This window comes from Accipiter gentilis, chromosome 10 (assembly GCF_929443795.1).
Source record: "Accipiter gentilis chromosome 10, bAccGen1.1, whole genome shotgun sequence".
Lineage (NCBI taxonomy): Eukaryota > Metazoa > Chordata > Aves > Accipitriformes > Accipitridae > Astur > Astur gentilis.
The window spans coordinates 36,063,068-36,086,543 of NC_064889.1; the positions used below are offsets into that span (position 1 = coordinate 36,063,068).

At 45.1% G+C, this 23,476-nt stretch overlaps 1 protein-coding gene across 5 annotated transcripts in view; it reads left to right on the top strand.

The window, feature by feature from the left end:
* Positions 1-23,476, top strand: part of RAB11FIP4 (RAB11 family interacting protein 4) — a 127,928-nt gene that overhangs the window by 82,249 nt on the left and 22,203 nt on the right. Inside the window, exon 1 of one of the 5 annotated variants that reach the window (XM_049811784.1) lies at positions 16,955-17,036. The exons of 3 other annotated variants lie outside the window; for them this stretch is intronic. The gene's annotated coding sequence lies outside the window, so the exon portion shown is untranslated. Of the gene's footprint in view, positions 1-16,954; positions 17,037-23,476 lie in introns of those variants that run through there. One more of the 5 variants, XM_049811786.1, reaches the window with a different exon arrangement.

Consider the following 23,476-nt stretch of genomic DNA (forward strand, 5'->3'; position numbering starts at 1 on the left):
CCTGCTTTGTGCTTCTCTTAACTGCTCCTAACACTGAAATATCTCTTATTCATGTGGCTGCGGCAGTAAAAGACATGTTAGCTCCATAACAAGCTGCTACTGACTCCTCCGGGAGCTCCCAAAGAAACATTTTACTCTGAGATAAATCTGCTTTTCTGCATTCCCTACTGTTTTATTAATAGGGATATTTTCATGCGGAGAAGATTCTCACATGAAGCCTTCTGCAGCTTCAGCTGCTGCTCCTCCCTGGAGCCCATGCACTGCCTCTTGCTTGCACAAGCCATTGGGAATGTCATCTGGGTAACACCACACACATTGCTGCTTTCAAGGCGAGACCAGCCAAGTGAGGGGTCAGTGGCATTTGTCGAGACCTGGGAATATGAAACAGACCTAATCCAAGGCCTGGTTGGCCCCAAATTTTACTGTATCCAGACTCAAAGGTCTCATTTAGCTACCATGAGGTGTTATTTTTCCCTACAAACAAGTTCAGTTAAGCCATAAGGGAGTAATTCCAAAGGAGGTGCTGGTCAGTATAGGCAAGAATGGCAGAATTGAGTTTTTTTGTATCTGTAACCAAAATCTAGGAACTTCCAGATACATCCAATTCAATCTGCAGCCAGAAGTCTGTGACAGGATGGGCTGGGACTAGGTGCAGACCTTGCAGTGGGTATTCATAGGAGATCCCTACCTGCTTCCCCCCGAAGGAAATATGAATTGTCTCCTGATCTCTTATCCTAGCTTTGAAACATGCAGTTTAATACATGGTCCCAAATTATGGTATCTCTTAATATTCTTAATAGCTGTATAAATATCTGGACCTTTTAAAAAAATCAGATGAAAGAAGGGCTGATAATTCAGAATGATTAAAAAGATTTCAACTTTTCTTCAGAGTTAATTGAGAACAAAGACTGTTGCCCCCACTCCCTGCACAAATTTCAATTAGGCTGACGGCAGAGCTGGTCACAGTGGCTGAATCTGGCCTGTAACAAATTGTTAAGGAAAATCTTTTCTGTTTCAATCATTGAACCTTATTAAATCAATTTCATACAATATTTTAGTCATTGCCTTTCATTCATGCCCAACTAAAGCTGTTTTTTCATAGCAATCAGTGGCAACAGAGTTTGCATGCTGGAAAAAACAAGACTGTCTTTGCCTTGTCATGTGCTGCATGAGAGACTGTCCAGAAATTTTCATCTGGGGGTCTGCTGTATAGAAAAGGGGCAGGAGGTGCTTCCAGCTTCTTCAGCAAGCCAAGGTACCAGTGCATCCAGATGAGACGGTGGTATTTAAGTTCTTAGCCTTAATAAATATTTCACCTGGGATGTTTTGTAACACTTTTCAAGGTGAAGATCACGTACGGCTATGGAGGGACCACCTCGGTGGGCTTTTTTCCTGTGACATTTTTCTACATTGCTTGCTAAATGGAGCTTAGCAAAAGAATGACAAGATGCTGGATGATGAGAAATGAATGAGGGAGACAAGAAAGCTAAATGTAAAGGAGATGAGTATTGGGGGGCATTTTTTTCAGCGCAGTTAGGATGTCCCAGATCTGAGCACCACTCCTGTCTCAAGAAACCTTGCAAGGTAGGTTGTTCAGTAAACTTCTTGGACTAGTAGATAACAACTCTTTTGTGGTGCATTTTTGCTCAAATTTCTATCTGAGGTTTGTTGTGCCACCTCTGATTTTTTAGAGATTCACTTCTCATTCCTTAATCATCTCAAGCTCTTAAACTCAGTGGGAATTTGGAGGAAGTCAAGAGTTTTGAGCTCAGCCTCTCCTGCTGTCTGGGATTGAAATGGGTCAGCCTGCAGAAGTTCATTGAGATTTCCTTTTCAAGCAGGACTTTCTGTGAGGTTTACATGGAAATAACAACGATCCTGGTTTGTTGTTTTTTGGTTTTTGTTTCTTTTATTGCTTCATGTCCCTGCTGCCAGCAGCACATCAGAAATCAGGGATCCAAGCTGACCTCCTGGAGGAAAAGGCATGCTGCCAGGGAAGTAGATCTCAGGTCTTTGTAGAAAGAAGTGTCACATTACCAGCTGATTAAACAAGTCTGACAGAGCCTAAAGCATAATGCGCTGAGCATGAGGTTGTAATCCAGTAACTGTCTCAAGGTGAGCCTGCATACCATGGGGGGAGTTCCCAGGTGATGGCAGTGTCTGCAGCCTCAAAGGAGAGTCCCCTGGGTCTTGTGCATTTCTCTGGGTTTCAGGTGGAGAAACTCAGTTGTTGCTGTTCCACTTAATTGCTCTTCCCAGAAGGGGCTGAGGGGAGAATGGATCACACAGCTCAGAGCATGCTCAGGTTCTTAAAAAGGGGGACAGCTCTGACTGGGGTACCTTTAGCTCCAGCTACACAGGCATCCTAACAAGCCCAGCAAACTGCAGCTGGGTAGGGAATTGGTGTTCACATCTCAACAGTGGGCTGTGGAGCCAGGTGCCAAGAGGGGCCCTGTGCTGCAGCACTCATGGAGACTGTGTCTCTTCTCACCTGTAGCCTCTGTCTCCTGGGTGCCTGTGCCAATAGTTGCGTGGTGCTGCTATGTGGGCATGGTCTCCTGGAGGGGCTGTGCCACTTCTATGTGAATGCCTCAACTATCTTAGGACTTTAGAGTGGCATTAAATGTCTGTGTTCAGTTAGCTGAAGCCAATCTGCAGTCATGCTGGATATCAGATAGGAATGACTGATGATGCTGATCCATCCCTGGGCTGTCAGGGCTGCCTCTGCCTGCCTGCCTGCCTGGGGCTGAGCCACCAGGAAGGAAACAGAGAGCAGACACCCCACATCAGAGATAATTGACAGTGGGGGTCCTATATGGACACTGCAATTATTTCCTTCCTTTTGTCTAATTGTAAGATATGTGATTGCCATAGGGGAGACCACCTACTGTTATACTGTGATTTGAGGAAGCCTTTGAACTTGTTTCTCTTGAGCTTTGGTCACCCAAATGTAAAATAGAAGCAATTAAAACATGTGAGAAGTGAAAAGGTGTGGAAGACAGACATGTAAGGTTGGTCTGAGCATCCTCAGAGCCAGCTCTGCAAATAGTGTGGAAGAGAGGGAGGGCAGGTTTATCTCTGGAGTGAAGGGCACTTTTCCCCTGAGACTTGCATGAGGTCTTACACCAGACTTGCAGTTTCCATGTTGTTTCCAGGCAGAGCAGTTGTGTCTGCAGGACAGGTATGAATGCAAACTCTTCTGGCAGAGCTACTACTCTGCCATGTATCTGAAGCATTTACTCCATATCTCTTGATATTTACAAGTGCATGAAAATGGCAAGACGCAGTAAGAGCATTTATTCTCTGTGAGCCTGAAAGATAAAAATTATTCCTGGCAAGGAGGGGGTAGCAGCATTCAGAGAGTTGTAGGAGCAAAGTGGTCTGATGGGACACACTTTCTGTTCCCCTTTAAGCTTGGTGGAAGGGAGAGTACCAGAAATTTCCAACCCCATCTCCCATCCCTGGGGAGACATTTGGCCTGACTGAGGGAGCTGTTGGTCGCATGGTCAGCACTGTCCCCGTGCAGGGCAGCAACAGCACCTAACAGGGAAACCAGATCAAACCAATGGAGATGTTCATGAAGCATAGTTGGGACTCAACATAAGCGAAGATAACGGAATGAGGGGTTTGAGGGCTAATGGAAAATGTGTCTTTAATGAGAGGAAGGTTTGCTATTGATGTCAGCAGCTTTTAGACCAGGCTTTGGTAGAAGTGCTGGTGCTCACTGGTTCATTGTGGGTTGCCTGTGCCTGGTGGCCAGCTTGCTTTAGCATATTTGGATGTCAAAAAATCATTGCTTTTCCCAGGAGCAGCAGATGAAAAATTGGTTTCGGCTGAGGAGCTCTGTGATATACTTTATTCAGGCCTTGGGGAGACTTCCAGTTTTGGTGTTAACTATGATTTAATGATAAAATGCTAATATCACTTGGAAGGAAAGACAATTGGTCCAGTCAGCCACCCTCACAAATAGCTGCTGCACTGTGTGCTCAGGAGCCAGAGCGCTGCTGCCGCTCCAGATCGCTGCCCACGGCTTAGTCATTTGTCTGAGCACCAGTGAACAAAAACACAGATGTAGAAGGAAATGCATCCTCTCTGCCACAGCAGAAAATTAATCATGTGAAATACACTTTCCCCATAGCTGCCCATTGCTCAGGGAGGAGGGAAGGAGTGAAGCCAAATTTGTGAGGAAAATATTTCCCAGATGAGGACAGTTCTAGTTCTGTGCAGCATCCATCCTCGCAAGGTACTTCATCAGAGTACTAGGGGTGGCATTGCAAGAATGGGGAAATGAACATCCAAGTCCTATGATTTTCTTGTCTGAGCTTGGAGAAGTCACTCGAAAGTAGTTTTAGGGCTGGAGACTACCTAAGCTGTATTCCTGCTGTTTAGCAAAGCCTTTAAGTGTTTCTTTGAGCTTTTATCACACTAATATGGAACAGAAGCAATTAAAGGGTGAGAAGTAGGTGTCTGAACACCTTTGAAAGCCACAGCCTCTCTACTCAGATTTCTTTGCAGTGAAATAGCAGTAGCCACTCTTTCTTTTCATGCAAGTATTATGAAATTACACTGATAGTATCCAAGCTGTGTTGCCCTGGAACACCCTCCCTTGTTCTGGATTTGCTCTGCAGCTCCAGACAGCACCTCCAAAGGGCCAGTTACTGAGCAAAGCTTCTCCTGGGGCAATTTGGGGACATCAGTGCAGCTGTTTGTTCACAAAACAGCAGCACTGCAGGTGAGCAGCACAGAGCCACCTGTGTAGGCTCCTTGTGCAATAAGCCCAGGTTTTCCCATATCCTTTCTGGTGCTCTCCATCTAAGAATGAGGTCCTATTGGAATAGATTTGTGATACCTAGAAACTATTGCAACAATCCTAAAAGAAACCACAAACAACAGACGTGAAATCCAGACTGCTTGCAGTTAAACACAAACAATAGGTCCATTTTACATCAGCTGGCATTTGTCAAACTGTTATCATAGTTTATGTTTACCACAGTGTTCTTTTGGGAACCATTAAGATTGTATGTGTAACCTAGGGAAATGGCCAAAAGAATCAGATTCAAAATATTTGCATTGCTTACAGCCAAGGTTCACAGCACAGCAAGGTCATTTCACTGTGTTGGGCTTTTGGAGGTGTTGGTGTAGCTGTGCTACAGCTATTGAGCTGGGAAGTAAAGACATGGCAGAGGCAAAAGGTGACTGGGACCCCGTGCACATGCTGATCCGTGCTGCTGAGGGTGGACTACATATGGCCACATCTTCCCTCCTCACTGCTGCCTAGTTTTTTCTCTCTGAAAAAATAATGAAGAAAGACTTGACATTAATGAAGTCATTTGCATTTGTGATGTTTATATTACAGAGCCAGGTCTTCCTACTTAACTATATCATGAGTTAATCCACTCATTTCAATAGCAAAGCTTGATTCTGAGTTGATTTACACTAGAGTAATTCAGGTTAACTAAGCTGCAATCATTGAACAATCCCAATTATAAGAATATTCTTGGGTGCTGGGAGAGAAATAGGGCAAGGTGGGTGGACAGACACACCTTGCAGGTAGTCAGACCAGCACAAATGCTAACAGACCTTGCTCTGAAACAGCAACACGAGGCTGGAAAGAGCTTGTGATTGTGTGTCTGCATATTTAGACAAACACTAGCCTCGCAGCTAGAGTATTGTAGCTTTGTGTCAAAGAGGGAAGTTTGACAAAAAGTACTGATGAAGACCAGGCTAATATCCCAGTACAGACTGAAAATACATTGCATTTGTCATTGTGAACATTTGCACTTATTAATAGCCAGTATTAAAAAAGCCCTCTGAGTCCATCTGTTACGGTTTCTGATTCAGGCACTGAATGTTCAGGGTATCTCATAGGTTTTTGAATATTTCTGCCTTGGGAAAGATTTTTTAGCTAATTTTAAAATGATGACAGAATTTTTCTGAAATTTGTTTAAAACACTTCACTTGTTCAGGTCAATAAATCAGGACCAAATTCTCACTGTTATGCCACTGTCTTGAACAGTGGCTGAGCAGTACTGAGATCAGAACTGGACACGAGTGATAAATCCAGCCTTATATCGGCATGGTTATGAATATAGCCACCCTCTATCAATAAAACAGGGATTTGCATAAAACACAGAGAGATCATGTACCAGGTGAATGTTTAATAATACTTAGGTTTTGGGTAGCCACTTATGACGGGGGATAGCAAGTGGATACAAGTTGTTTGTGCTGGGAAATCTATAAGGAAAAATGCCCTTAGATTTTTCAACCTGATCACAGGACATCACTGTTGTGGGACATAAATCTAAATGACAGTGTGTGCATCTGGCTGTTAAAACACTTCTCTCCATACGAGTGATAGTTCGGTATGGAATTGAAGGGGCTGTACGCTGCAGCCCCAGTAGCGTGACACAGAGCCAAAGGGAATCTCTTCATGTGACCCATCCAGTCTCTTGCAGTGAAGAGACAGGACACAGACTGCCACTCCAGCTTTGAGGAGCCTGTTGCTGTATTACAGCTCCCATTGCTTGTGCTGTTCCAGGCAGCAAATGCATTTGAGGGTGAGCATCTCTTATCAGTAGTTCCCATGCTAGTGACTGGTTTGTCCTGTTGATTGACAGCTGTGATAATGAGGTCATTGTGAGGAGGCAATCAGTGCACCGAAATGTTTTTGTGTCTTGTGGTCTGGGATCTTGGGCTTTTTGTGTCCCAAGAGGCTCTAGTTGGCTGGGCCAGAGCAAAGGGCAGAACATGAAATGACTGACTGTACAAGAAAAATCCCTGTTGCTTTCTCGTCTCTGTATTAGGTGGTTAGTTTGCCATAGCCCTTGTAGAGCCGTTTGCTGTAGTATCAAGACAGAATTTTCTAAGCCTTTTTATGTACCTTTGGAGTGAAAATACCAGGGGAGCAAGGCATGTCCATCTATGAACTAGTTGTTCATAGATGCTCCATTTCTAAGTAAATCCCCTTTGCTGCTCACTCTCTCGGTGTTCACTGAACTCTGTTGATTTAGCTCCTGGTTTTCATGCAGCTAGCTTATTGCAGTACGGTGCTGTGCCCTCAGGGAGCCTCGAATTTGCATCTCGGCTTATACCAGAACAAAATACTGAGAAAGGGATCTGATGACTGGGCAAAGGTGGCGTGGAGTAAGAGGGCATAATTCTGGTTGCAAGGTTTGGCAAAAAAGTTTTCTGCATGTATCTTTTCTCTTTTATTCTCTGTTTTTATCTTGCTGGAGGTGTAGAAGGTTGTTTTCCAAAGCACCACTTTCACCATGCAAAAAATCTTGCTTGCTTTCTCTCTTTCCACTGATCCTCTCCTTATTATGCATCTGTGAGTTGCAAAAAACCCCAAACCAACAGTGGCTAGTAGCTCCTGCCTCTTAGCGACAAGATTAAAATCCACCAAAATGAAATGTCATGGACAGTATTGAGTTGTCATTCTCTGGTACAGAAAATAGACTTGCTGTATATTCCTGCTGCAGTGCAGAGCTGATGGAAGTACCTGGCTTGATAGATTTCAATATGAATGCAATCCAGTGGTGAATAGGAACCACAAAGCACAGAGGTAAAGGAATATGCTAGGGATGGTCCAGGTTGGAAATCCGATCATTTTGATGTTTATACTGACTCGTTAAGGCTAGAATGCAATTCATGTTTCAGCTGTTAAGACTGTCCATGTGTGACTTTTAAATTAAAATTTGTGTTTCTTACTGAGATTGGACTTCCCTCTGTAATACCAACCATGCTTCTGAAATGCTTTGTAGGCATCACTTATAGAAAGTAACAGGGTTTTTCCATCCATATGTTAATATTTTGCTGGTTGCTATTTTTTACCCATATCCAAGAATGAAAATTCCGTTTCTGGATAGAACTAGTGGTTGAGCCCATTCCTGACTTTCTATATGACCCAAGATCCTAAATCCAAAAGTAATCCTGAACCAGGCATATACAAATCTGCAGTAGCTGCAACTTAGACTGAAATGATTTTATTAACATTAGTTACTGAAACATGCTTAACCTGACAAGCCGGCTCCTCTGCTCACAAATGTTGCAGAGTCTCTCAGTCAGAAGGAACTGAAAACATCTGGTTCCTCATTTGGTGAAGAGCCAGGAGTCTGCCAAAAAGTGAAAGATAAGGAACGCAGCAGCTGAGTGCCACAGTGTCACCACAGTGCAGAGCCATAGGAAATGGACCAGTTCATGTCTCTCCTGTATCCATGGTGACCTCAGGACTGCAAGAGGCTGGGATGTTGGGGTCTGTCACACTGTGCTGTCACCATGCAGCCACAGGTGACAGGAGAGGATGGGAGCTCAGCTGGCATGGCACTGCAGTGTTCAGCACTGGCACTGCAAGAGGTTACAGGTCACTGTAAGACAGCAGCATCCCTGAGCCCCTGATGCAGGCAGATCTGCGCCAGCTTAATCTTGTGAAAATGGTCAAACACAGCAGACAGTTCAGCTCCTGTACTTTATAACCTTCCCGTCCCTCTGTCAAACAACTCCCTACCTAGCCTTGATGGAGAAACCATAGCTGTCAGTGCCAAGGGACTGAGTCCAGGCCACCTTATTCCTGATGGGTGTGTTTTCCCTGATGACAGCCAGTTCGTGGCGTTGGTGGCATTAGGCTACATGACCAGCTGTGCTTAAGGAGCCCCACTTACTGGATATGTGCCACATGGAGGTGGCACTGGATTGGTAAGACAGAGAAGATTAATGGCCTCAGCTGCAATTTTCCAAACAAATAAAACTTTGATGTGCAATGTAATTTAAATGATCTAAATCAAATACAGTCTGGGGGCCTGAGATGTATTAGGAGTCTCAACTAAAAAGCATTTGCTGTGGCACAGTTTGGTGTCTTTCAGGGATAACAAATGAAAAAGGCTTTCTTTTTAGCTTCCATTTCCTTCCTCTCCCCAGGTTTTGTTGTCTTTCCTAACTGAACGCCTACCTCATTCATCTGCTAAAAACCGGGGCTGGAGACAGGAGCTTGTATTAGGCAGACCCGTGTGCAGAGCCAGGAGGGTACTTCTGTGGCCTTCTGTGAAAGAGACCATGAAGTGCAGCAGAAAATAATGTCAATGTTGCATTAAAAAAAATCAACATTTTTATCAGAGAAGTTTTCTTTTGAGACAGAAGTGTCCATTTTAGGTCAGAAGAGGGAGGATCAAACATCCTACAAGCTCTGATCTATCATCATATGCATGGTCATGTTATCAGTCTAAACACTGTCCTGGATTTGCAAATCTCCATAAGCACAGATGTGCTTTGGGCACAGTGGGCTCATTGTCCCAAGAAAAATCGAAGGGAGATCTTGAATGATGTCTTGTATATAGATGTTGCTGCTAAAAGCAAATTCTCCCAGCAAGTAAGTGCAGATTGTTTCTGTTATTGATTGCCACGGTCTCTGCTTCATTGAGACCACATGGCCCACTTTGTTTTTGTAGCTGCCTTTTATTAAAACTGACAAAGAGGTATCAGCGTTTGAAAAGATGAGTCTTGAGAGTCCCCTGGGCAGCATTTTCATGCTGTAAAGTGATACTGGCACATTTGATCCACAGATGCTTTTAACACACTAATAAAACAAAAGCCTTCCTTCCCAGGGTGGTCTTCTACACTACAAAGCTTTCTGGTTTTGTCCATGCTTAATGTCCCAGCCCCCAAGAAGTAGAGAGAACCTGCAATTCCTTCTACTTTAAACTGTGCTCTCAGGATTTGGTCCTGTGTTGTAAACTGCAGAGAAAAATTCCTATGTGTATAGTTTTTCAAGGTATATTTTGCTGCTTCATTGAAGGCTCAGAATGTGTTTTGTATTCACATGGGTTATCTGTATTGGTTTTCAGTATTCCTGAGACTGGCAGTCGGAAAGCTTTCATTCTTATTTCTGGTGACCAGCATTTACAGTTCCTACTTCTCTCCTGTTCTTGTAATACCTGACTTCATATGGAGCCAGTCAGAGCTCTATTGTAACACACAAAACAGAAGATTTTTGTTTTGGCGTTATATTTGAAGATATGTAAAAAAATTTAGATCTGAGACATTTCACATTAGGACCTATCATGAGTGGAAATGTTTGACCTCAATCTGTCTGTGCAATAGCTCCTGATCTGTAAAATGGGAATACCATCTTCTCTCATTTTGAAGAGGCTTTATGAAGATAAATTAATCTTTGCAAAGCACTCAGATGTCAAGAGTGATGAACACCACAGAAGAGCTTGGGGGGAAATAAATAGTTCTGTCTACAGAGCAGGCTGTTAGTAGTAGCCATAAATAAGACATGAAGCTACACTTTGATCAAGGAGACTAAAGCAGATATTGAATAGTGGCTGATAAACTGAGCACCATCCAGCCTGTGTCCTGAACAAATCCAAACCAGTGGGAAATGGCATGTGATTGTGTGATTAAAAAGATATTAATGCAAGCAAGCAGTAGGACCAAAGCGAAGCTGCACCCATGAGCTCAGTACATTACTTTAGGATGCTCTGTTCTGCAACCTTGCTGTTAGCTGTGTGCCATGTGAGAAATATTAGCCACCGGTGAGCATGAATTATTCTTGTCCTGGCCAGCTGATTCTTTTTCTTTCCTTTTCCTCTGCTAACTAATTATGTTATACAGAGTAGGAGCTAAAAGCTTAAAACCATGTCATGAAAACAAGCTCAGAGCTGAAAGTACCAAAAGGTGTGTTCTTCAGCCAGCAGCCTGTCTTTTACAGACCAGACAAAGCAGAATCCAGCAGAGCTACACATCAGTCAGAGGGGATGTCAGAACCCCCTGCTCCGTCCACTTCTCCAGGCTTACCTAACTCCTGGCCAGTTGCTGGCTCAGATAAACCAGCCAATAAAACCTACTGTTTCTGCAGCCACAGAGGAGCAGAGTTGATTTGCCACAGCAGAGACAGCTGAGTAACTGCATTTGCGTCTCTTTTTGTGCAACATGGAGCTGCTTGGCTCCACCTTGGTTTAAGCTCTGAGGTGGTTGAGGGATGCTCACACTTTCTTTGCCATCTTCTGTGCTTTTATCTGTGAAGTGAATGTGTCCATGCCCTCAGTCTGCACAGTCCTCCCAGCCCATTTCTAAAGGACAGGCCACATATTTTTCGCTTGAATTTGCTCATGTAACTTGTTTTATTTTAATTTTTTATTATTGGGCATTTTGATGGAGGCTAAATAGAATAGATTTTGTGCCTGGTGTATTTTTATAATGCTTTTGACAAAGGTGCTTCAATCGTGGATTCACAGCTACTGTTATGAGACACCTTCAGAGCTTGATATGAAAAACCTAATGATACAGTCGCAGTGATGAGAAAAAACTAAACTGCTTTTCAGAGGGGGGTGCGTATTCTGTTCCATTATCTGGCCTTTGGATTCACAGTTCTTGACTTAGTGTCCCTCAGGCTTTTGGAGAAGAACACAGAAAATCTCTCCAAATGCAGCCTCATTAAGCAACAAAAATGTAACCTACTGATGACAAAGAGGTTGCAAGTAGCTCTAGAGAGAGCAACGGGTAAGTCCCCTGAAATGTCTTTATGCTATAATTGCGTGCCATAGAGTTAGGTCCAACTTCATTATAGGCCCAAGGAATTGATGCTTATGGGCCCTCAGCCAGCCCCATCCTGCCTTCAGTGCTGTCGGCTGTGCAGAGACCTTCTGTTTCGAGCCCTTCGTTTGACCTGTGCTGTTTGATGTGCCAGGCTGCCTGCCGTATTCCTGAGGATAATATACAAGCAAGCACTCTGCTCTTATTAATGTTAAAGGGGATCACAGGGAGAGCAGACCCCCATGGTCTACTCCATGGTGTAGAGTCTAAAGACCTGCTTCCTTACTTGCTAAAATAAGCCTCTCTGGAGACGCTTGGGGTCTTGGGTTTTGGGAGTGGGAGCAGGGGTTGAGCTGAGCCTGCTCCACCCAGAGAAATGTTCCCGTGCAGCTGTAGTTTGGAACTGACCTCCTCACCCTGTCCAGGGATGCAGGGATGGGGAGGGCAGGGAGGAAACTGCAGAAAGCTCTGAAAAGGCTCTATCTGCTGTAAATGTAGCCTACTTCTTCCCCTTCTACAGTCTTCAGCTCAGAAGCTCCACACTTCTCCTGTGTTCATCCTACCTTAGCCTCCTCGTGCCTTCCCCTTCAAACAAGTCATGGGAACAAATTATAGTCAGGAAAGAGTTAATTCTGCACTCCCTCTGTCCCCTTTTTCCTACCTCAAAGTCTCTCTTTGCCTGTTCTGATTGTAAGATCTTTGGGGCAGGGACTATATGCTCCCTGTGTTTCTGCAGAAACTAGCTTAATTAGGGATCACTCTTGGTTTGTTCTGTCGTAATAAAAGGGATTCATAATAATACTGCAGTAATTCACACCAGTCTCATTGCATTTGCTTCAAAGGAGGCACTCCAAAACAAGATGAGAGTAGACAAGATGAAGATCAGACCAGCTGTAATTACTAGTCTGCGATATCTCATTTTGAAGCAGAGTAGTTACATGCAGTAGTAACTTGGCTGGCTATTATTCTAGGGGGGAAACCCACACAAAAGGTATTTTTACATAAGTATCTGTGCAAAATAGCCACCAATATTCATCAGAGAGAGCATGATTAAAGGCCCTTGAAGTATGATTGGAGTTGCCAGTTTTCATGAGATAATTAAGATGCGGGTTTGGTATATACATTCTGGTGATCTCATTATCTTCATTATTAATTAGTCTCTGTTCTTCACATTTCAGCTCCAGTTTCTTGTCATTAGGGTGACTAGCCTGTGAGCGATGCATTAGTGAGATTCAGAGGAAGGATTCTGCCTCTGGAACAGCAGAGGAGGTGCCAGCCTTTGTTCAGAATTGCTCCAGAAGAAATTGCAGTGCTTTGTGTAAGATCAGCAGGTTGCCCTGCCATAAACTCTTTCAACAATGTACCCTGCATGGCGATTCCTGGCCAGGAGCCCCTGGTTTCGGCAGGCACTCTGGCTGCTACTGGAAGTCAGCAGTGATTGTGATTTAGGCACTCAGCTATGTATTTAGCAATCTTCCTCTAAGCACCCAGATATGAATATTTTGCCCAAATTTCCTCTGGCATGCTTCTGCAAACACCTTTTTCAGGATGCTTAGCATTATTAATCTGTGGGATCTGGCAGTACCAAGCATCCTTTTGCCAGTGTAGCCATCTCTTTTCTTTCCTGTGGTAACAGGGATAAAAGTCTACTCTCCAGTAACAGAAAGGTAGTTGTCACTATCCTAACCTCAAACCCTGGACAGGACTTCCGACTACACACGCTTTGCAAATACCACTATGTACAGGTAGGTGTATGGCAGATGGAATTTAGGAAAAACCAAGATGAATTAAGATGGAAACTAAGCGTGAGGTAATGCCCTGCCATTTCCAGGGGCCAGCTATTATGGTACTGGAGGAGCACGTCTGCCGTCATACAGCTTTCCTTTGAAAAGCAGAAAGTCTGCTATTGATTAAGTCAGAAAATACCATGCTCATGAGAGCCTCAGTGTGCAGAATCTATTCATGCAAACTACGTATGAAGCCTGGAGCATATTTCAATGTCTGTGGTCATCTGAGCTATTACTAACCTGCACAGATTCCTCAGCTGCCTGAAATCATGACAAGAGAATAGACCTCTAATCTCAGATGGGAAAAACGTATCATGCAACTTCTCCTTCTGTGGCGCTGAGTCATTTGAGTTGCAGCTGCCAGTCTTACCAAGCAGAAGGTGCTATCCTGGGCATTTCATGCAGACGCGCAACCCTTCCTCCTCACCCTCACTGCTCTTAGGCATGAAGCAGTTAAAGGTCTGTGTCACTCCCGATACAGTTCTCATTCCTCCAAGAGAAGGCAGTGATGGTCACCTCAGCCATGACAGTGTGCTCTGCTTTTCCTTTGCAGGAAACAAATCATAAGTCATATTAAACAGAAAACTATCGCTTTATGATGAAATATGTAAAAAATAAGGTTTTGTCTCAATGGAGATCAAAACTAGCCTATAACAATCTCCACTTAATCAGGCTTAGCTTTAATGGAGTGAGAAATGGACCTGTATTATAGCTATGATTATTACTTAATAAAGTTTTTATACAGTCATTCCTTAATAAGACATGATTGTCTAAAACCTGTACCTTTTTTAGGACCTTTACTGAGGAACGCTTTTATCAACGAGACATTTATGCCTTCTCAATTATTACTGTGTAATAAACGGCAAAGCCCTGGGTAGCATACTGAGTAATACATTCAGCAGGTGTACCAAGCAGTTGTGCTTACGTTTTTAACATCTCTATTATAAAATTAGTTTTAACTGTTGCTGCTTTATCTATTAAACATTTATTTTACATTTTGCTCATCACAAGCTATTGAAAGTATAGCCGTGTTGACTAATCATTCTGTGAGTATAAGGAACTGTTTCACAGTGTGCCGTAATACTGCCTGATCAGTGTAACAATACAAACACTTCTTACTTGCATCTTTCAGGAAACCATTAAAAAAAGTACTGCGCAAGTAATTATTTTACTTATGATTGTTATTTATTCTGCAATGAACCCGTGACATACAACTGTCTCTTTCAAAATGAATACTGAAAGGAAAAGCAGATTTTAGAAGTGTCCTATTTAATAAGCAGCGAAGTTGTCTGTCCCCAGATCTGTCTTGTAAAAATTGCTTTCCTGTTAATTTATATTAATGAATAGAAGGATCTCTGGGAGGTGGTTTTGATCCCTGTTACGTCGTTCATTATCAGCTTCTGCTCAGCTTCCCGGGAGAGCTGCCGAACACAAAGGCTCCGGAGTCCCGCTGCCACTGCAGGGAGCCAAGGGTCTGCTGGGTCCCACGCATGTGCGGGGACCTGCCCCGAGTCCTGCCCTGCTGAGTCCGAGGGACCTCCTTGGACACGTGAGGATGGCAGTGTGTGCTGGCTGAAGGTGCACTTCGCTTTAATCTGTTCCTGTTACACTTTATTACACTAACCTAAGGTATCCCCCATCCTTCCGATGCTCCTCTGCTCAGCAGAGAGGGAATTCTTTTTATTTTCTTTTGATGAACTGAGTAACGTGTCAAGTTCAGTGAACTGCTTTAAGCTTTGCATGTAAGAACTGAGGCTAACAAATTTCTTTTTCTTTTCTCTTCTTTTGGTTTTTGAACAACAATATTTTACACTTAGAAGTCGTTGGCTGCAGTGAAAATGAGGGAAGGCTCAAGCAATACCCGGGATGTGTGACCTTAAGCTGGTAGATGGGTTTGAGTGAAGCGTGAGCCGGTGGGCTTGTCACTGCCCACTTTGGTCTGTTTTCTTATCATTTCCTTATCCTCTGCTCCAAGTAACTCTTGGGCCTCTCTCCTCTCTGGAAAATGCCCTGTCTTTGGACACAGTAAGGTCCAAATGATTTGGGGATAGAAGTATAAAGTACTTAACCGATCTTTCGGTCATTTAGATTTACAGCATCTCTGTAACTCTGTAGATATATATAAGCACTGTTGCTGAAGTATGCCACAAACAGCTTTGTGTAACTCTTTTGAAATACCCAAAGTTAACTTTAAAAACGGGTTTTGGAATATGGCCAGATCCAACAGCAGGGTAATGACTGGGGATTCTTTCTTTCTCTAGGTCTCTTTCAGTGCCATTACGGTTGGGAGGGAGGTGCTTGTCTGTTGACTGAATCCTGCAGGACGGTGTTTCCTTCCGTGTGTAATACTCCAGTAAAAACTGTGACAGTGGGTAAGGGCAGGGTTTGGCTTCTGGACAGGAGTTTTGCAGATAATGTTTGTTTGAATACTACCCTCTGCCTTTGAGTCCTCTACTGCAAAGCCACAGAAACAGATTTTATTTCTTTATTTTTTTCTTTATTAGCACAGACAGCACAGTAAACACAATTCTTACGAGGCGTTGCAAGAAAGGAAGTTACACAACTTCTAAGAAGTGAAGCGAATTTAAAATAATGAAGTCAGTGTGAGTGTTCTCAGCCTTTTTGTTTTGCTTTTCTTTATCTTGTAACTAAAGGATTAAAATCAAGGACAAAACAGACATCACTTCCTAACAGCATCTGTTTTGCTTTTTAGCACACCAAGGGTGTTTTAGACAGGCACCACCATCACGGGGAGGCCGTACGTGCGTTTTATCGTCACCCAGTTGTAGGAACGAGGGCACACCAGGCAGGTGAAGTCGTCCCCAGTGAACCCTGGTGTCCCCAGAGACTGTTCCCATCTGGGGACCTGACATCCCCGCCGCCCTCAGGGGCCCTGTCCGCCCGGGCAGCCCCTTCACTTTATGAGGCGTCGGAAACCCCAAATCGGTCTGTCAAAATTCCTCCGTTGCCGTGTCGGACGTGTTCCCTGCAAACTCAGCACCCGCACGAAGGGGCTGGTCGCCCCCGACACCGCGGGGGAGAGGCTGGTGGGTGGACCTGCGTGGGGTGGAGGTGATGCTTTACCTGCCCTCACCCCAGATCCCCTCAGATCTTTACCTCCTCCCCCCGCCCCACTTCCGAACTGGGTTTGAGGACAGATATATAGATAGATACATCTCGAATTATTCGGGTTTTAAGCCGCATTTACTTTCTCAGGAACCCCAAGCAGCTTCCTCTTTCACCACGGATAATTACCTCTTTTGTCGCGGATAATTTTGAGCAAAACTGAAGAATTACGACTAAAACCACCAGCGCGGTCGGGGAAACGTCCCTCACGAGGAACGGTTTCTCACAGGAGGAACCGGCCGCCAACAACAAACCCTCACCCCCGCGCGGGACGGGGACGTTTTGTGTCCGTCTAGCGAGGGGAACTCCGGACCCCCCCCCGCCCCGCCGCCTCTTTCCAAACCCGCGCTGTGACGTCACGGAACCCCGCTACCGAACGCCTACACCAGACCCCCCGCGTCGCCTAGCAACCGCGGGGCGGACCAACTGTTGCCCGCCGAACGGGGGACGCGTTACCGTCACCGCCCTCCTCCCGCCCACTCTGCGGGGCGGGGACGGGGCGGGGGGACAGTATCGTCCTCCAGGCGCCGGGCCAGGTACGGGCGAGACGGGGAGCAGAAGGCGGGAGGCGGCCGGTATCGTTCGTGCGGGGTGAGGAGGAAGTTTGCGGCCGTGTTGGGGGGTTTCCACGCCGCAGCTCTTCCCCCCCCACCCCCCGGGTGGGGGGCTGCGGCGTGAGGGAAGGGGGATCCGTGGGTCTGCTGCGCCGTCTCCTCACCGCTCCGTGCGGTGCCGACGGCCGGTGCGGTGCCCGGAGGGTTACGCACCCACGGGGGTTTGCCACTGGACGTGGGTTAGGGAATTCCACGGGACTCGCGGGGGTCGGGGCGTGGGGGGGGGGGGAAGAGTATCTCCTGTGTCCTTTCTGCTGCGGTATCGGCGTTTTCGTGATTGCCACGGAGCGGTTTGAAATCCAGGAAATGCAGGTAGAGCGAAACCCTGCTGGTTTTTTTTCTTCTCCTTTCTTGTTTGCCTAGGGAGGGGTTTTTCGCTCCACAGACATGTACGCTGCTGAAAGGTTGGACTCGCCGTGGAAGTGTGGAAAGGGAGCACGTCCTGGGGAGCTCTGGCAATACTCTTGTATGGGGAAAACGCAAAACCGTCTGTGGCTGTGCCGGCAGACGTGCATGGTGAAATGGGGGTGTTGGGGAAGAAGGGGGTGTCTTCTGTGTAGCAGAGCCTCATGCGGCACTCGGGTCTGTCACCTGAAGATGCCCTAGTATCTGGGCTTTAAATCTTTAAAAGAGGAAGAGGAGAAAAGAGTACTTTTTAAAGGCGAATGCAAGCAAGGAGCTTGTTTTGTAATTATACTCTGTGGCACTGGTGATGTGTTTGGATTGCCATTACTTATTGTTGAATGTTTTTAATACCCAACTGTGGTTCTGAATGCATTTGCTGGCTCCGGGATGCTGGTGACATAGCCAGGAAAAAATGATTTGCAGTTAGTATGTGGCTGTCATGACAGTCTGTTCTGTAACTATAGGTCTCCTGTGTAGCTCTCGTGTGGGACCTGTGTCGCTGTAATGCAGTCGGTGAAGTGGTCCTGCCTCTGGTGAGCTGCACACAGTTGGGCCTGTGTTCTGTGTGCTTGGCAGCATAAGAAAGCAGTTCACAGCAGAGATCTTCCTCCAAAGCCTTCAGTGGTGGGAGCATAGGAGATGTTAACAGTTCTTGGTCTGAAGTTGTTTTGTCATGTCTCTGAAATGGAGACAGGCAATTGTGCTTTTTTGTTACACCAGAGTGACCTATGGCAGAGATCCCGGGGCAGGCAAACACCATCCCCTCTCTGTGCTGTGCTAGTGCTGATTTTGGGGTGACAGTTTAATGTTGCTGCTTTGATAGTAGCAATAATCTTCATTTGTTCCGGCAGATTTATAAGGTTAGTGGCTTTGGGGGCACAGATAACAATTTATCCTCGTGTTATTTGGCTGATTTCCCTACTTATGTTAAGGAGGAGGGACAGGTGAGAGAACACTTCTGAAATAGGTTCAGAATAGGCTCCCTACCAGTATAATTTGTGATTCTGTTGATCCCTTTTGATATGCTATCATAGCTGCTCCCATTCAAAAGAGTCTTACTCCAGTCAGATGACATGCTGGATGTGGGGTTGCTTCCCAGTGATGGGACTGGGTTGCCCTTCCCTAATCATTTCTTGGTTCTCAGTAAGAAGCGAAGTGTGAACTTGTTGGTGATGCAAGTGTTTTTTCTGCCTGTGGCCCTTCTGATTTTTGGGGAGGGGGGAATAACATGGTGTTACCACCAGATATGTGCAGTAGTGTGCAATATTATTCACACAGCTGGGTACAGGACATAGTGGAATTTCTACCGGCTCTTTGGCAGCATCTGCCCAAACTGAGCTTGAGCTGTTCTGATGCTAGATGTGGTAGCCTTCAAGCAGTTTTAAAATCTCTTTTAATGGGCTTCTTTTAACTCTGTTATTTGAAGAATTACTACAGACAGCAGCAAGTCTCCCAGAAGCCACCTGATGTGCAGATGTTTCTCAGCTGTGGTTGCCTTGTCAGGGCTCTTACCGCCATGGTGGTTTGGGGATCTTAGCCATGTGCAAAGGCTGCAAAACAAAACACTTTCCATGCCAAAATAGCAAGGGGAATGGAATAGCTTTGCTTTAGTTATTGATTAACCGGTCCTGTTACATGTGTTACGCATACCTGGATCTTAAGTCTTTCAGTCTTTTTGAATACAGTGTCCTAGTGAAATATTTTATAAATAGTTATAAAACTAATCATAGGTTGCTGCTGAATTAACCATTATCCAGACATTAATAATCTCAAATGCTCCGCATGTTTGAGTAGCTGACCCCTTAAATTCTGAATTGCAGCATAATAATGTAATTCCTTTTGTTCTTTCTGTAGTCATTTAGGTTGATCGCTGCACCAAACGTAAGACAGGCTCTGTAAGTGCTTCCTGACAACATAAAACACTGGGCACTGTGTTGCTGCTAATACTGCTGGTTAGTAGTAGCAGTCTCTGGATGTGGCTCTGCTTTGAATCTTGTTTTCAGTGTGCAAGCTAATGTTGTTATAAATGATTTCTACTTGGTCCTTATCTGTTTTGTCTGTGCAGGTTCAAGGGTAGAAACAGCTTCTGCCTACGCATAGCTGTAAACTCTAAAATAAGCCATGTGTTGTATTTTACCATATAAGTGAAAAAACACGGTTTGTTGACTGTGCCAGGGTTTATGAACACTGGGGTTTTAATTTGTGTTTGTCATGTGTTGAGCTCTATGATGTGCTTGGCAGCTTTTATAAAAGTAAGGGTGTTTACTTCATTGTGAGAAAATACAAAAGCAGGTATGTGAGACCCTTTCTTTAAAAATAAATAAAATGCCTTTTATAAATAGGTGAGGAGACTGAAAATTTTTAAAAATTAGTGCTTGCAAACTTTGCTGGATAAACGCTGCAATTCCAGTTATTCCTGCAGCAGAGACGCCTTAACCTGTGGTTTGCCCAGCCACCAGCTGAAGAGCAGCCAAGGTCCTGGAGGTCCTTCCTCCTCCTAATGAAGAGTTCTGAGCTACTTTGGTATTTCTTAAACATCAAGTAAATTAGTTTTTAGGCTTGTCTGCATTCAGACTGGCCAATGAACTCTGGGAAGTGTTTCCATATAAACTAGAGCAAAGCCACATCCTTAATGTTTTCCCTCTGCTTGCCAGCGTAAACTGCTCATCATCAAGCATGGCTGGATTTCTTACTGTGCTGGGGAAACTCAAGATGTTTCTCTGCCTCTTGGGGTCTGAAATTGCTCCCATTCCCCAATCATTCCTCCCCTCTGGAGACTGCAGTGTAATCTAACCCAGGTGGGTGGGAAGACAGAAATACGATTTGTGAGGCAAAAATCTTATTTTCTTTGTTCTTCTTTAAATGTCTCTATTTCATTGTGCTTGCTGGAGGCCAAACTTGCAGTAGTGTAGAAAAGAAATGCAAATATTGTAGTTTCCAAATTCTTTGGGGGAAGGGAGTTTGACCAGGGCTCCTTTAAATAATTAGCTGAGGACATAGGCAGAACTGTGCCTGGGACAGCTTCTTCCTGTTGTTCACGCTGTTTGTGCCTAATGGTACTCCTGGAGGTACCACGAGTACCCTCCTCCTCACCCAGCCATTGTCTGGAGCAGCACTAAGTCTGCTCAAGGAGCTCTTCACACATGTGCCTGCAGCACCCGCGGGCAAGTATGATGCAAGTTTTTTGCTATTTACTGAGTACCCGACTGGGTGACCTTGAGGCTTATCAAGGAAAACAAGTTAGCGCGCGAGCTCAGCTGTCTTCTGAGCAGCAAACACCAGTTGCAAAGAGCATCTTGTAACTTACAGACTTGGTTAATTAAGGAACTGAACTGAGAAGCGAGTGCTGGACTATGCTTTAGGCTTAAAATAAAGACATTTCTTTGCAAGCAGCCTCCAGGTCTCTTTGACGTGGCATAGATGTTCACTTGTAGTATTGCCTCAAAATAACATAATCTGACTTTACCTCTGACCCTTGATCTTAAGGCTGGTCTATACTGGGGTGTCTTTGGGGTGCCCTTAACTGTGAACTGCAGCTCTGCATTTCCTGTGTGTGAGGAATGTTATGACATCTGGCCTGCGGTTGGCCGCATGGTGCCCAGGGCACAGCGGTCTTCATAATTTTGTCACCAACTGTCCTTGCCAACATAATGGTAAATGCTACTGCCTGCGATGTACTAGAGCTACCTTCACTGGCCCCATTCCCCAAAGGAGCAGGTTTAACAAGGGCAGGCCTGAGCACCAGTCCCAGGAAACGATCCCTGGTAAGAGTTTAACATTTTCTGACCTACCTCCCTGTTAACTGCTGTTCTGACTTTAAAAATAGAAAGTGATTGTCTCATCTCAAGGCAAAGGCTTCTCAAGAGGGTTAATTACGTCACATTTAGTATCTGCTGTGTAGATCTTTTTAGGCAAATGTAATGAATAATTTTTTTTTTAGCTGTATACCAGCTCTTTTAAACCAAGGGCTGCAGCACCCCTGTGCATGCTGCAAAGGCGATGCTGAGTTGACCACAGCTCATTTCAACATACAGCTGCCTGACCTGGGTGCCCTGCCCTGGAGGAGGGGGTGGCAGGTGGGTACCTGCTGTGGGCTGTCCCAGCAGTTCGCTGTACGGGAAGGGCCATGGTACCAGTCTGCAGACAGCTGGCAGATTGCTCAGTCAAAAGCATTTCACACTAGAAATGTTACCGGAGACTTTTTCAATTAATTAAGGTCTGGAGTGGACACCTTAGGAGTTCCTGAGTGACGTTTGGGACAACCTCATGGTATGCCAGCATGGTGCCACTTGGCACCTCTTTTTCTAGGTATGTGAAAGAGAATGGGAACTGTCTTCCAGCTCAGAGCTAGAAGTGCTCTGATCAATGTTGGAACAAGGTGCCAAACAATCTAGTGGGTTTTATTCTGAACTCTGTGGTTGATGTGCTGGCCCTGTCCATGCTGAAGGTGAAGGGAATGTACTCTTGTTCCTAACACTGCAGACTAGGATGTTCTTTTCTTCTGCAAAGGGGTGCTCCTTGCCTTGAGCCTCCAGTGATGGCTGATGAGCATATGATAGTCCAGTAGTGGGAAGATAGTCCAGTAGTAGGAAGCAGCCCAGGGAGTGATGGGATGCAACTTCAAAGTAATGGGAAAGAGCCTTTTTTTTTTCTTTTTTTTTTAACTCTCTTTACAGGATCAAATTAGCAGTCTGCTAAAGGCTTTTAATGTTAAAACTTTCAGAGCATAAGCAATGACCTGTGAAAAGGAGTGCTTGGATCTAGACCCTGTGCATGATGAGGTCTGGCATGTCTATTATGGCCAATTAAAGTGACAGGTAGCAGAGTGTAAACACTTCTGACTCCTGCCGTTCCCTGGCTGGCTCCAGGCTGCACACTGCCTTTCTCCTCTGCCTTGGAAAAGGCACGTCAGTTTGAACTTCCTATCCGGAGCACAAAGCAGTCTTTCACAACCTCTGTGCCCTCCACTCGGGTGGTTCAGCGTGAACAGCCCAGAAGCTGAAGCTTGGTCTTTCAGTCAAAACCTGTTGTCCTCAAATTGCATGATTGTATGAGATACAGATGTTATCTTGGGAAGGAAACAGAGGCTGGCAGTGCACTGCAGCACAGGCGTAGCTTGCCCTCTGTCTGAGAACTCTTCGCTAGCTTTCCAGGATGCTGTCCAGCGCTTGATCCTAGATTTGGATTTTAGGAATAAACTTGCCCCTAAAAGTCCCTTCCAGTACCCACAGCAGCAGTGTGTGAAGCTTTGCCTTAAACTGAGCTTCAAATATTAGATTTGAGTAACTAAGCAGTCGGAGGAAGCTATTGCATTGAGCAAACTAACTTGTGGCCCTAAAATAGCTTCTTATTTGAACAACTCATAGAATAACCATGCTCTGCACGCTGATCTTGAACTCTGAGGGATTTTAAACTCCCAGCTACATGGGGAGGCATGGTGTTCCTCCATGCTGCAGCAGGAGATGGAAACAGTTTCTATGACTTCCTCCCTCCCCGATCAACCTACCTGCAAGCCGCATCACTGCGCGTGGCAGCCTCTGCTCTGCCTGGTGCTCGGCCGCAGCTGCATGGGTGAGAGCCAGCGGTCACTTGCTCAGCTTCCTCATGGATGCAGATGCAGAAGTGTGGTCTCACTTAGTGCTTCTGCGTTTTCCTGTTACATAGTTTCTCCTGTTCCCAGTCAGCGCAAAGGGTAGATCAGCGTCTCCCCACCTCTGCCTGACAACTGAAAAGGAAAGGAAATACGTTGGGGGATTAGCTGCGCTTTAAAAACTGTTCGTAGCCTGCTTGGTGTAAATATACAAACGTTTGTAGAGGAGTGGCATGTTTCTAAAACACATTGGTGAGAAATGCTTCACACCCTTCTTTATTACCTAGTAATTAAGAGAATACTTGCCTTCCAATGCAGTGGCTGCTTAAATAAAGATGAGAGCATCTGGATTTTCTTCATGGTGGATGTGCAACAGTAAGTAACATTTCATCTGAGAGGGCCAAGCCTGGCACACCTCCACG